Source organism: Rhinoraja longicauda, chromosome 25 (assembly GCF_053455715.1).
Source record: "Rhinoraja longicauda isolate Sanriku21f chromosome 25, sRhiLon1.1, whole genome shotgun sequence".
Classification (NCBI taxonomy): Eukaryota; Metazoa; Chordata; class Chondrichthyes; order Rajiformes; family Arhynchobatidae; genus Rhinoraja; species Rhinoraja longicauda.
Window position 1 is genome coordinate 23,717,132 of NC_135977.1, and position 13,226 is coordinate 23,730,357.

The following is a 13,226-nucleotide window of genomic DNA, read 5'->3' on the forward strand; positions in this document are numbered from 1 at the left end:
TGTAGGTTAATAACCTAAAATTGGAGAATTTGATGCTTATACCATTAGGTTGTAAGCTACCCAAGCAGAATTGGCTAACATACATTCTGCATAAGCAGACCGCTCTGAGTTTATTTACTTTAGTTTAGAGATATAGCATGGAAACAGGCCCTTCGGCCCACCGAGTCCACGCCACCCAACGATCCCCGCAAGTTAACACTATCCTACACACACTGGGGACAATTTACAATTATACCAAGCCAATTAACCTACAAACCTGTCCGTCTTTGGAGTGTGGGAGGAAACCGAAGCTCCTGGAGAAAACCCATGCAGGTCACGGGGAAAACGTACAAACTCCGCACAGACAGCACCGGTTGTCAGAATCGAACCCTGGTCTCTGGCGCTGTGAGGCTGCAACTCTACCACTGCGCCACCCTGCTGCCCCTTGATGTGTTGCCTGTGTAGGTTGCAGCAGCCTTGGTTACCTCATGACGCCTGAAATTCCTTTGGTGTTTTTCCCAATACATTCCATTTTATGTCCTCTAGCCTTAGAAAGAACCACAATTGTTTATCTCTTCGCTTAAGCTATCTTCTTAATGTCACATTTCATGACATAGCTGCATTTTGTTGTGCTTTAAAGAGAAGGAACTTTTGTGCTCCTTGAATCAGTGAGAATCTGTTGCTGTGTGGTAAAGATTTGTGGATTCAGTCTCAGGTCCCCATCTATTTCTGTTTTTCATTAGTGATCTGCTGTGAATCTTACTCTTCCCATTTTTTTCCCCCTGACTAACTCTTGTTTCCCTGCATTTCATTCAATGATCAAGAATACTAATCTGAAACTTACTATTGCAGGGCTTATCTAATTCACACGCGTGGAAACATCCTCGGCTTCACTTGCAGGCACCTCTCTCAGTTGTTAATGGCCACCTATCTGGAATTCCTGCCTTCCAGATGTGCAAAGCGTAACTTTTCATTTGTTCAATAGTGCTGTAATAGTCACATGCAACTGCACACTGAAACTCTTTTTGCATATTTACAGGGGCAGTCGCCACCATGTTTTGGCGCCATTTCCACAGTCCGGTCTGCCCGCACGCTCGATGTACTGGAGTGGCTCCTGATCCAGGTAAACCCCAGGCTGCTGCAGGGCCTCCTCCATCGCCCTTGACCGGCTCAGCCTGCGTACTGACTGACGTTCCTCTCCCCTTTCTCTGTTGCTGTAACTTGCCACTGAAAGCTGCCTTGTGAGGGCTTTCCTAAAAGTGTACATGCTTTGACTCCTTCCCTTAATATCATTGATTTTCTTGATATTATTTGTTAGACCTAAGAGGTCTCTGTCTCAAAACAGTTGACCAGCCCTTAGTTACTTAGACGACCAAATATGGCATTTCTCCGACATCATTAAGGGGCAGCACAGTGGCGCAGCGGTAGAGTTGCTGCCTTACAGTGCTTGAGGCCTGTGTTTGACCCTGACTGTGGGTGCTGTTTTTACTGAGTTTGTACGTTCTCCCCGTGAGCCTCTGGGTTTTATCCGGGTGCTGCGGTTTCCTCCCACACTCCAAAAATGTACAGGTTTGTAGGTTAATTGGCCAGGTTCAGGAACAGCTTCTTCCCTACAGCTATTAGGCTATTAAACACTACGCCCTCAAATAAGCTCTGAACTACATAAACTATTATTGTTACGGGCAGACGAATCAAGGCCTTCTACGCCTGCTCCTCCAGACTCAGGAACAGCTTCATCCCCAGGGCCATAGCTGCTATGAACCGGTCCTGCTGAGCCGGATGGTCACATCGCACAGCGATCCGGCACAGATCTACTTGCAGTTTATTCTGTCTGAAAACTGTTACAATTTGTTTCGTTGGGTTGTTGTTGTCTAAATTAATACTGACTAGCTAATTAAATTATTGCATCGTATGGGAGGCGCATTCCCAATCTCGTTGTACCCCTGTACAATGACAATAAAGATATATTGTATTGTATTGTATTGTATATGTGTGTGTGATATGTTTATATATGTGCATGTGAATGTGTGTGTGTGTGTGTATATATATATGATCTGTATATATGTGTATATGTGAGCATATGTATATATACACACACTGAACATTTTTTTTCTTGTTTTAGCATATTGTTTTCAGTGTGCTGTGTTTACATATTCTGTTGTGCTGCTGCAAGTAAGAATGTCACTGTTTTGCCATTCTCTGTGTGAATCATCTCGGTCCTAAAAGACTTCCCCCGTATCCTTAAACTGTGGGCCTTTCTTCTGGACTTCCCCAACATCGGGAACAATCTTCCTGCATCTAGCCTGTCCAACCCCTTAAGAATTTTGGAGTGAAGGAGAAAGAAGATGGCCGCTGGAAGGATGGGTGTCAGTTGCTCCCTCTCCCCGTTCCCCTCCCCCACCCCATTCCCCCCTCCTCACCGACACCACCCCTCTCCACCCCCCTGTCCTCTCAACCACCACCCCCTCCTCTCCGCCCCCCCTCCTCCTCTCCCCCTCCCCTCAACTGAGATTGATTTTGTTTTAACAGAAAATTTATTTTAAAGAAAAAAGCAATTTCCCCAGGTTACAATGGAAACCCTACGAGGACGGGCCCACTTGGTGTAGTATGACAATAAAACACTCTTGACTCTCTTGAATCTCGAATATGATTTCTCATCAACAAAAAAACATCCCTGGAACCTTTCTACCAAATGGAGCCGTCACCCTGGACCTGCTGGTCTGGGTTGTGCTGCAGGCCTGTAGAGATCAAAGTAAACACCAAGTGATGGGAGTGGGTCTGGATTCTGGGCTTCTGGAATGCTAATAAAAAGTGATTAATTAAATTGAGAGTGAGTGGAAAGCTATTCTTTGAGTTGCAAATGGTGTTGCAGTTTCCAGTTTGCAGCAGAGTCACTTTGAAAGGCAAAAAAAATGCCTCTCCTAGTGTGAACTTTCTGCCTGAAAGCAAATAGCCCATAACCCCACACGTCGTTCACCAACACCTAACATAACAAACGCTGTTGTTAAATTTAATCCCAAGCAAATGCTTTTAACTTGAGGCAGTGTGAAACAATGCAGAGTGCCTGTTCACCGGGCAGGATGATAATGTTGTTTTAAGTGCAAAACAGGGAATTCAGGGGGAAATTCAATCCCCTTGCTGATTTACACCGAGGTGAAATATTTTTGTCACCAGTCACTGTGTGTGACAGTGGGATCAGCTCCCTCTTGTAAGCTGATACTGAGCCACTTGGAAAACCAGACAACTGTGTCCTCGGGGGCATGTACAACGTGACACGTTGTGGGGGGCAGGTTGTGGTGGAGACGCCCCCCAAACAAGGCAAGGGATATCACCCCGGGGGCCACATGAGTGGCAAGGGTGCCTGGTATAATGATAGTTTTTGTGAAGGCTAGCAAATACAACACTAATGAATGTATGTATAGCCACAGAGAATGTCTGCACAGTTCTTGCTTTGTATGTATTTTTTATTCTGAGTGAAGTTTATTTTTCGGAAAAAAACAACGCATTTTGCTTTTTGGTGTGTTAACTGGCCACACATCTGAATCACAACGGGCGGTCACGGTGGCGCAGCGGTAGAGTTGCTGCCTTACAGCGAATGCAGCGCCGGAGACCCGGGTTCGATCCTGACTAAGGGGGCCGTCTGTACGGAGTTTGTACGTTCACCCCGTGATCTGCATGGGTTTTCTCCGAGATCTTCAGTTTCCTCGCACACTCCAAAGACATACAGGTTTGTAGGTTAATTGGCTGGGCAAATGTAATAATTGTAGTGGTTGTAGGATAGTGTTAATGTGCGGGGATCGCTGGTCGGCGCGGACCCGGTGGGCCGAAGGGCCTGTTTCCGCGCTGTATCTCTAAACTAAACTAAACTAAACAACCAATCACAAGTGGCCGCACGGTGGCATAGCGGTAGAGTTGCTGCATCACCGCGCCAGAGACCCGGGTTCGATCCCGACCACGGATGCTGTCTGGACGGAGTTTGTCCGTTTTCTCTGTGACCACGTGGGTTTTCTCTGGGGGCTTCGGTTTCCTCCATCACTCCAAGGATGTACAAGTTTGTAGGTTAATTGGCTTTGTAAATTATCCCTCGTGTGTAGGATAGTGCTAGTGTATGGGGTGATTGCTGGTTGGCGCGGACAAGATATGCCGAAGGGCCTGTTTCTGCACTGTATCTCTGAAGTCTAAAGTCTAAAGCATGTGCATGCAATTGGACAAAATCTACAGGCAAAAGGAACTGCAGATGTTGGTTTACCTAAAAAGACACAAAGCACTGGAGTAACTCAGCAGGTCAGGCAGCATCACTGGAGAATATGGATAGGTGACGTTTCGGGTCTTGACTATATTATCCCACAAACATTCCAATGTACAGCGAATTACAGCACAGGGATAGGGGTATCATTTACAGACCTGAATCAAATGCCTTTCAGGTAGTAGTAAAACTGTGGGCGTCTTTCCTAATTGGAAAGAAAGCTGGAGAAAGGACTTATTCACCATGACTAATGATCAACAAGCATGATTGTATGGTCTGAAAATCACACGCCATTAATTACAGAGTCAGGCAGACATTCCCCTAGTCTTTGTTAACAGAGGAATTTCACTCTCTTGAGATGAACGGTGTTAGTTTGAGAGTGAAGCAAAGAAGCTATCCACACTTTCCAGATAAAATCGAAGAATGGGAACCAAACAGTGGACCTGCTTACAGATATGCCCATGTGGCCAAGAGAATGGGAACCAAACAGTGACCTGCTTACAGATATGCCCATGTGGCCAAGAGAATGGGAACCAAACAGTGACCTGCTTACAGATATGCCCATGTGGCCAAGAGAATGGGAACCAAACAGTGATCTGCTTACAGATATGCCCATGTGGCCAAGAGGAATGTCTTGAAGCTGCCGACTTTTTCTTTGCTCCACGAAGGGGTGAAAGCATCTGGGTTCTGAACGGTCCTTTGGTTGGATGAAGGTTTTGGAGAGATTCCAGAGTAGGATTATGAGAATGATCCCGGGGATGATTGGGTTCCAGAGATTCCAGAGGAGGATTATGGGAATGATCCCAGGGATGATTGGGGTCAGGTATGAGGAGCGCTTGATGGCTCTGGGCCTGTGCTCGCTGGAGTTTAGAAGGATGAGGGGGGGATCTCAATGAAACCGAACAGATAATGAAAGGCCCAGATAGATTGGATGTGGAAAGGATGTTCCAGGGTGGCACAGTGGTAGAGCTGCTGCCACACAGTGCCAGAGACCCGGGTTCGATCAGGTGCTGCCTGTATAGGGTTTTCCATGTCCTCTCTGTGAGGTTTCCTCTGGGTACTCCGGTTTCCTCCCACATTCCAAAGGTGTGCAGGTTATGGGTTAATTGGCTTTGTCCCTCGTGTGTGGGATAGAACGAGTTTACGCTCAACTAGGGGGATCGTTGGTTGCCATGGACCTCATGGACAACAGAGCCTGTTTCCACGCTGCATCTCTAAACTAAACTAGACTAAACTGATGTGAGAGACTAGAATCTGAGAGCACAGCCTCAAAATAAAAGGACGTGCCTTCAAATTGGAGGAGATAAGGAATTTCTCTAGCCAGTGGGTGGTGAATCTATGGAACTCATTGCCATGGACGGCTGTGGAGACCAAGATATTGGGGGATTTTTAAGGCAGAGATTAATAGGTTCTTGATTGGGAAGAGCATCAAAGGTTACGGGGGGAAGGCAGGAGAATGGGAAAAAATAGATCAGCCTTGATTGAATGGCGGAGTAGACTCAATGGGTTGAATTCTTCTCCTATGTCTTATGGTTTCCTGGTCTTATGGTCCTTCCATACGGTTGGGTACTGTTCAATTCATAAGTTTGGGTGAGAAAGGCTTCTCCCAATTAGTACTGGAGCTTCCAAAATACATCACGACTCAATGCAGAATGAAGCCACGCAGTGCTGAATTGCTTTGAGTGTTTTGCAAGCGCTCCTACACAAATATCTTACTGATGATGCATCCAAATAACATTGCTGTTTGTCAACACACGCAGCTCTGGGAGAGGACAACCCCACACACTGCGCTCCAGTGGCACGTACCCACACTGCGCTCCACTGGCACGTCAACCCACACTGCGCTCCACTGGCACGTCAACCCACACTGCGCTCCAGTGGCATGTACCCACACTGCGCTCCAGTGGCATGTACCCACACTGCGCTCCAGTGGCATGTACCCACACTGCGCTCCACTGGCACGTACCCACACACTGCCCTCCAGTGGCACGTCGACACACACTGCGCTCCAGTGGCATGTACCCACACTGCGCTCCACTGGCACGTTGACCCACACTGCGCTCCAGTGGCATGTACTCACACTGCGCTCCGGTGGCACGTCGACCTACACTGCGCTCCACTGGCACGTCGACCCACACTGCGCTCCAGTGGCATGTACCCACACTGCGCTCCAGTGGCATGTACCCACACTGCGCTCCAGTGGCATGTACCAACACTGCGCTCCACTGGCACGTTGACCCACACTGCGCTCCAGTGGCATGTACCCACACTGCGCTCCAGTGGCATGTACCCACACTGCGCTCCAGTGGCATGTACCCACACTGGGCTCCAGTGGCATGTACCCACACACCGCACTCCAGTGGCACATACCCACACACTGCGCTCCAGTGGCACGTACCCACACACTGCGCTCCAGTGGCACGTACCCACACTGCGCTCCAGTGGCACGTACCCACACACTGCGCTCCAGTGGCACGTACCCACACTGCGCTCCAGTGGCACATACCCACACACTGCGCTCCAGTGGCACGTACCCACACACTGCGCTCCAGTGGCATGTACCCACACTGCGCTCCAGTGGCACGTACCCACACTGCGCTCCAGTGGCACTTGTACACATTATCTCCATGCGAGGGAACCAGTTCCTGAAGGAGGTGGTGTGTGGGAAGGAACTGCAGGCACTGGTTTAGACTGGAGTCTGAAGAAGGGCCTCGACCCGAAACGTCACCCATTTCTTCTCTGCAGAGATGCTGCCTGTCCCGCTGAGTTACTCCAGCTTTTTGTGTCTGTCCCGAAGGAACTGGTTTTCATTTGGTCGAGAAGCGTAAGGTCACAATTGAACTGCAAAGCTTTCATGCAAGGCCGCTGTGATTTATAGATTCTCTCCTTGCCAAAGTAAACAGGATACCAGAGGATAGGATCGGAATCTGCTCTGTTTTATCTTTTAATTGTGATATTCCCATTTTTATCCAGGGATAAAAAGCTTTACAACTTCCAGCTAACGACCAGGAACATGCATCATTAGAACTGTTACGTTTTTGAGCATTAAGTGACACTGAGGTGAAGTTATATCGGGGAGTGAGCTGAATTAGTCCATGCCCTTTGGTTAAAGAAAAGAACACAAAGTGCTGGAGTAACTCAGTGGGGCAGGCAGGTTCTGTGGAGAACATGGATAGGTGAAGTTTCAGATCGGGACTCTTCTTCATACTGTTCGGTTGCTACTTTAGGTTTAGGTTTATTATTGTCCCATACTTTGGTGCATTGACAAGCTTTAGTGTGTAAGAAGGAACTGCAGATGTTGCACTATACCGAAGATAGACACAAAATGCTGGAGTAACTCAATGGGCAAGGCAGCATCTCTGGAGAAAAGGAATAGGCGACGTTTCAGGTCGGAAATGTGCGAAGAAGGGTTCTGACATGAAACGTCACCAATTCCTTTTCTCCAGAGATGCTGCCTTACCAGCTGAGTTACTCCAGTGTTTTATGTCTATTTGCAGTGAAAAGCTTTGTTTTGAATGCTATCCAAAAATATCACATGTAGTCGAGAGTCGGCTGAGAAGCTTTACGAAGATGTTGCGAGGTCTTGAGGGCCTGTTATAGGAAGATGTTAAGCAGGCTAGGACTTTATTCCTTGGAGTGCAGGAGGATGAGGGGTGATAGAGATAGATTCATGATTAGTTCAGGTGTCAGAGGCTATGGGGAGAAGGCAGGAGAATGGGGTTAGGAGGGAGAGATAGATCAGCCATGATTGAATGGCGGAGTAGACTTGATGGGCCGAATGGCCTAATTCTATTCCCATCATTTATGAGCTTATGATCTTATAGAGATGCATAGGATCATGAGAGGGATAACATAAAACTAGTGGGATAAGCATAGAGTCATAGATGCATGTTTCCTGCATCTAGCCTGTCCGACCCCTTAAGAATTTTATCTGTTTCCATAAGATCCCCTCTTATCCTTCTAAATTCCGGTGAATATAAGCCCAGTCGATCCATTCTTTCTTCACCATTATCCTGGACAATGCAACTTTGGTCACAATCAACTGTTCCTTTGACTATCCCATCATTTAAGAAACAGTTGGACAGGTACATGGATAGGACAGGTTTGGAGGATTATGGGCCTAGCACAGGCAAGTGGGACGAGGGTAGCTGGGACATTATTGGCCGGTGTGGACGAGTTGGGCTAAAGAGCCTGTTTCCACACTGTATCACTCTATGACTCTGTGACTTAAAGATTGGAAGCAGGTGTAGGCCATTCTGCCTCTCACGTTATTTCTATCGTTCATTAGAATCATGGCTGCTCTTCCTTCTGGCCTGATCACACCTCTTGATGGATTGATTGAAAGATACAGCATGGAAAGAGGCCCATTGGCCCACTGAGTCCACACTGACCATCGATCACTCGTTCACACTAGTTCTATGTTATCCCACTTTCGCATCCACTCCCTACACACTAGGGGCAACTTAAGGGCCTGTCCCACTTAGGCATTTTTAAGGCGACTGCCGGTGACTAGGCTGTCGCCGACAGTTCGCCGGGGTGTCGCGGGCATGATCGTGAGGAGTTTTCAAAGAACCGTAGTGGCTCTCGGCGCGTCGCTGAGAAATCATCCGAAGTGAAATTTCTCGGCGACAGCTGGCTTGTCGCCAGGTATCGTTGCTTATTGCGGACGCTGTCGCATGCTGTCCCCAGGTTTGCTAGGTTCTCTTGGATGCATTTAGAAGCACATTATATTAAAATAAGTAAAGTCATTTCAAGATACCATAAAATACTTGTGTTTAACCAATTTATTTACCGTTAGGACATTTGACAGGTAGATTGGAGGCGACAGTTTGACGGTCAGGTAAGCGTGGGAATTTTTGCGATGTTTATGGCCATCAGCGATCACATTTAAAGTGGGCTCCCAACCCAGATATACAACCCAGAAACCAGATATGCATCTCCCGTACATTTTCAAAGAATGCCCACACACTTTTCACAAAAATCCATTTAACCACTTTTTAAATTAAATTTCTTACTACTGCCATTAGTAAACTGGAAGTCAATGCAGTTTATGCCTTGTTACCGTGAAGCTTGGTCTTTAAGTAACCCATACAAGATGTTATAGTTCAAAACTCTCGAGTACTTACCGACTTGTCAGTGATTTCAGCGAAAATTAGGACGCCGGAGAAGCATTGACAGCGTGGGAATTTCGCGATGTTTCCGAAGACGGTGTCATCTCGACCTGACTCGGCATTGTCGTGGTCATTGTCGTCGGGTAAAAGAAAATTTTGCCGATCTGCTACAACTCTGACAGTCGCCTAAAAAATCGCCTAAGTGGAACAGGCCCTTTACAGAGGCTGATTAACCTACAAACCTGCACAACTTTGGGATGTGGGAGGAAACCAGAGCACCCGGAGGAAACCCAGGTGGTCACAGGGAGAATGTGCAAACTCCACACAGACAGCACCCGAGGTCAAGATGGAACTCGGGTCTCTGGCGCTGGGAGGCAGGGGCTCTACCAGCTATGCCACTGTGCCACTTCTGGTCATACACCAACAGTTTACAAGTTTCTCGTTGACTGAACCAAGAATTAGTTTATCTTAATAACAAGGCAAAGGACCTCATACTTTCCCATAATATACTTGGTCTGCCACTTTCCTCCCTATTTAATTAAATTCCTCAGATCCTACATCATGGTCCATATTCACTTTAGATGTAGGATGTGAAAGTGGGATTACTTAGAACTAGTATATACAGGTTGTGTAGGAAAATAACTGCAGATGCTGGTACAAATCGAAGGTATCACAAAATGCTGGAGTAACTCAGCAGGACAGGCAGCATCTCAGGAGAGAAGGAATGGTGACGTTTCGGGTCGAGACCCTTCTTCAGACATAGTATATACAGGTGATGGATGGTCGGCATGGACTCGGTGGGCCAAAGGGCCTGTTTCATGCTATCTGCAATACAATGCTGAGAACTATATTGTACATTCTGTATCTTCCCCTTTTCACTACCTATTGCACTTAATTTTGACTTGATTGGGTTTATGTATAGTATTATCTGATCTGACTGGATAGCATGAAAAACAAAACTTTTTTCAAGTATACGTGACAATAATAAATCTAGAACTAAATCTATCAAATGTCAACTCTTGGTACCTCTCCATGGGAAAACATCCCGGCTTCCTCTGCAAGTTTTTTACAATGAAATCCATTCCCATCCCACCAACTCACACCAGATCTTTCCTATTGTAGGTGCCCATTATACACTGAGTGTGCAAATGATCCCGTAAGTGTGCAAATTACACACTAAAGCATCCCTCATTTGAATAAATGATGTATAAGAAACTTCAAACCACCTATATTTTGCACTGCTAGAATAGATGAATAATTCACACACAGAAGGTTTCTCTAAGGGTTGAAATCAAATTGACTTTTGCTGAATAAACACTGGATTCAGCAGTACTTTTGGCAACAAAAAGCCTGGTCCTGGTCTGAAATTGCCAGATATCCCAGCTACGTATTAGCAGTTGGACACATTGCAGTACACGCGCACACATACATCCACGAATACACACACACATGCATAAACACACACACATGCACATGCATACCACGCACACACACTCACACACAGACACAAATACATATGTGCGTGTACACACACATACACAAGCACTCACACACACACACATAAAAACAAACACACACGCACACACTGGGACGCATGGACACACTTACACACAAACACACACACACACACACACACCCACAAGCACTCACACACACAAAAACAAACACACGCATGCACACACACACACGGACATACAGGCACCGACACACACACACACACACACACACACACACACACACACACACACACACACACACACACACACACACACACACACACACACACACACACACACACACACACACACACACAGTGTAATGCCTTCAGGCTCTGAGACAGAATGAGAGTGGGTGGAAGCGGAGTCCTTGGAGAGCAGTATAGAAAGAAGAATCTCTGCTTGATGTGAGGGCTAGCTGATCCCGAGAAAAAGGCATCAAAAGGCATCCTACTGAATCAAAGGCTTTTAATCGGAAGTAGCTGAAGGAAATTCCATGCCTGTTTTAAGGAGGAAACTGAAAAACAAAGAGCACTTTACAGAAACAAGAAACTGCAGATGCAGGTCCACAAAAAAGACACCAAGTGCTGAAGTCACACAGCAGATCAGGCAGCATCGCTAGAGAACATGGATACGTGACTTTTAGACTTTTGACTTCAGAGATACAGCGCGGAACCAGGTCATTCGACAACTGAGTCCAACTGTAAGGCAGCAACTCTACCGCTGTGCCACTGTGCCGCCCTAAATATAAATGCAATCATGCCAAATGTCAGTACAACAGCGGAGAAAAGAGATTTAAGAGTGGAGCAATTGTATTGGATGGTCGTAGATGCATCTCTGGGAAGGGCACTCAGAGTCGCCATCTTGCAGGTACATCCTGCTGCTCAATAACCTTTTCAGTAGTTCCACCTAATTTCTCCCCTCCAGCCTCAAGATCAATTTCCCTCATTTATTTCAATATTTTGGGCTGTTTGCATTTTAACGACACAGTGTAAAGGGGAGATCCCGTTAGTGCGTGCTTGTAAGGGCAGCGCAGTGGCACAGCGGTAGAGTTGTTGCCTTAAACCGCCAGAGACACGGGTACAATCCCGACTATGACTTTGCACGTTCTCCCCGTGACCTGCGTGGGTTTTCTCCGGGTGCTCCGGTTTCCTCCCACACTCCAAAGACGTTCAGGTTTGTAGGCTAATTGGCTTTGGTAAAATTGTAAATTATCCCCAGTGTGTGTAGAATAGTGCTTGTGTGCTGTGCGCAGACCTGGTTAGCCCAAGGGCCTGTTTCTGCACTGTATCTCTAAACTAAACTAAAACTATTCTTCGAAGCACAAGGCACAGTGTGCAAGCTCTGGTTTTCTCACTGCATCCAGCTTAGCTGTGAGGCGATCTGAAGAAGGGTCTCGACCCGAAAAAGTCACCTATTCCTTCTCTCCAGAGATGCTGCCTGACCCGCTGAGTTACTCCAGCTTTTTGCGTCTATCTTAGGAAGCTTGTTAAAGGCTACTCCATTCGATAGGCAGCCACCCTGAGATTTGTCCTCCCTGCAGCACACAAATAATTGTCATCTCGAAGAGAGTTCCGCGATATTGCTTAGAGCCACAATTTTCCCTTTTAAACTGAGTTAAGTCCAGAGATGAACACTCCCAACCTAATTGATTAATGGGCATGTGTTACAGGCATCTCACACGGCACCAGTAAGTGATCTGTGGAGGAACTTGCCTATTGTTATTGATGGAGAAGTTTGAATCCTGACCGGATATTGAGTGGGGATCTGGGTGTGTGGTGCTCCTCACTATTGTAAACAAATCTTTTTTATTTATTCACACAAGGATACAGCTTTGCATCTTGGCCATGGAATGTTAAACATCCTAACTAAATTAGGCTATAGAAAAGATGGCTTTCTTGCCTATAATAGTCTTAGAGTCGTGCAGCAGGGAAACAGGCCCTTCGGCCCAACTCGTCCATGACCCATCTACACTAGGCCCCATTTGCCTGCGTTTGGCCCAAATCCCTCTGGACTTTTCCTATCCATGTAACTGTCTTTTTGGCCTCCCAGCAGAGTGAGATGTCCGTCGGGGAATGTTACCGACCGGCCCGCTGCAGACTGCAGGAGTACGTGCTGAGGGACGCACTGAAGCTCAGTGCAGCCAACGCCAAGGCTCTGTGGGGGAGGACGGTCTCGGGTCCTTCTGCTGCTCAATAGTGAGGGGCAGAGTCCAGCGGGGACACCCCTCAAACTGGGGGAGGGATATCACCCCAGGGGCCACATGAGGGGCAAGGGTGCCTGGTTTAAAAATAGGTGCGAACACTGCTGAGTATGACACTATTGAATGTGTGGACTCTGGCAATGTTTGAAGACTTTTTGCACAGTTTTGTTTTATAATTATTTTTTATTCTG

At 46.9% G+C, this 13,226-nt stretch overlaps 1 long non-coding RNA gene across 1 annotated transcript in view; it reads left to right on the forward strand.

The window, feature by feature from the left end:
• Nucleotides 1-1,016: 1,016 nt before the first annotated feature.
• Nucleotides 1,017-13,226, forward strand: part of LOC144605994 (uncharacterized) — a 31,245-nt gene continuing 19,035 nt past the window's right edge. The window contains exon 1 of the long non-coding RNA XR_013548902.1: nucleotides 1,017-1,102. This is a non-coding gene — a long non-coding RNA (uncharacterized LOC144605994). The remainder of the gene's footprint in view (nucleotides 1,103-13,226) is intronic.